This window comes from Pyxicephalus adspersus, chromosome 7 (genome assembly GCF_032062135.1).
Source record: "Pyxicephalus adspersus chromosome 7, UCB_Pads_2.0, whole genome shotgun sequence".
Taxonomy (NCBI): Eukaryota; Metazoa; Chordata; class Amphibia; order Anura; family Pyxicephalidae; genus Pyxicephalus; species Pyxicephalus adspersus.
In genome coordinates this window covers 23,416,085-23,418,308 of record NC_092864.1, presented here as the reverse complement: position 1 = coordinate 23,418,308, position 2,224 = coordinate 23,416,085, and positions in this window count along the sequence as shown.

Below are 2,224 nucleotides of genomic sequence, written 5' to 3'. Positions count from 1 at the left end.
AAGAGACATACGAATCCATGGAGGTCGTTCTGAAATTGATTACTATTTAGAACACAAGTGGAACATTTGTGGTGACCTGAAGGTGGTGGCACTCCTTCTTGGCCTGCAATTGGGATATACAAAATATTTGTGCTTTCTGTGCCTGTGGAACAATTGTAATGACATCAACCATTAAAATGTAAAGAATGGCCACCAAGACCTGAACACACTGTTGGCCAGTACAACGTAAAGCATAAATCACTCATTGATCCACAGAAAGTTTACCTTCCGACACTTCATATTAAACTTGGATTAATGAAAAACTTTGTCGTTGCAATGGATCGTGATGGTAGGGGTTTTCAGTATCTGAAGGACAAGTTTGGAAAAGAACAGATGCCAAACTGAAAGCAGTTTTTTTTAACTTCACCAGTTTTGGAGAGCTTTAATAAATCGGACCCATAGTTGTAAATCTGCCCACTGTCTGTCTTCAGTAGACCACTGACCTATGTCCATGCACATTAGGCAGGAATGCATAACAACCAGAAATAGATTGTGGAATGCTTGATAAATTTTAATGGACCAGCCACACTTACCTGTGTCTGCGTAAGTACATTCCTTTGAATAATCAATCAACATCTCTCCATTTTCCCTAAATATTATAAACCACAAAGTGTTTTAACATACTTACTTTACCTGATCACCATGAATACAAAATAAACACCTTTAATGGATTAGATCAGACATTGCAAAAACTAAATATATTAAATAAAGCTAAACATAAAGCTTAGACATATGTACTTTTAATGGGATATGAATGTATAATGCTATAATAATAATATAAGATGTTATGTTTTATAGTTTTCTAATTACAATTATTATTATTTTTATTATTATTCATTCAATTATGTAATTATCTATGATTTCAGATATTTAAAACAAGAACCAATAATGTTTCTTTCACACTTAAAAACGTATTGTAAATAAAATCTTATTTTTCAGTTCAAAATCCTTTTCTTTTTTTACTGTACTCTTTAACCCATTTACAAAGTCTGTTATACTGCTTATCTGAAGAAGTGACTATTTGTCACGTAACACATCATTAGTGTTATAAAAAGAAATTAACATCCACCAGATAATCTAAATTATCATTAGGCTCCTCTTCTAACTTTGAAACATTTGGCTTTTTTCCACTTTATCTAAAGTTAGCTTGACAACAACATATGATGTTTTTATTATTATTACTGTATATTACTATTAATATTACTGTATATTAGGTAATTCTTTATAAATAATGAAGAATGTGTAGGTGGAAATTGAATGTGCAGTGTATACCAGGTGACATAAAAATATTTCTGAACTAGAAACATTTGTATTGAAGAGCAAAAGCAGGAGTCAAAAGATTGTTAGGTGGGTCAAGAAAGATCTAAAGGATGAAAATTATACAGTGGAACTAAAGTATAAAAAGTAAAAATGATTTGTGAGCAGGTAGGTTCTTTATTGCAGAAGGGAAAGGAGATGTCTCCTCTGCAATAAACATTACCTGCCTGATTGCACTTTTTTAATTACACCAACCTGTCATTTGTGAAATACGTAAATTGAAGGGAATTCTTTAAATGTTGGTAATTTTATAAATATATATATATTATATATTAATAATACAAGAGAAATTTGGAGATTACTCTATGTAGAAATACAGAAAAAAATGTAAGCAGTGCCTAATTTGCAAGTTTTCTGGAAATTCCCATTAAGTTAAAAAATACTTTTGGTGCAGTACACTCTGCGGGGTATTTGTCAGGCAGGGCTCTTTTTTATATGCATGCTAATAAATCTGAAAAAGAGAAAGCAGAGAAAGTTTTTCCCTGTTTTATTTGTCTGTTTTACAAGAAAACTGTTTCCTCCTTGACCTTGGTCACGACAGCACGAAGTCCTTAATTTGCTAAAACTGAGATCTTAGTTGATATCATTTTTTTATAAGCTTGGATGGTCATTACAGTCACACGACAAAGGGACCTGTCAAACTGTCTAACTGCACAAACCTCTTACCAGTTTCGGGGAGGTATGAATATTTACAATGTTGAAGAAGACAGAATCAATTTATTGCACCTGCAAAATCCTCTGTGAAGGGCATATTAACCCGTTGTTTTCTTGTCACAACAATTCCTGTTTAAAGTCATTTCATTTGTTTTAATCTTGTTTAAAAGAAAGAGAAAAAGAGTTAAAATTTATCAATGACGCATTTTTTTTT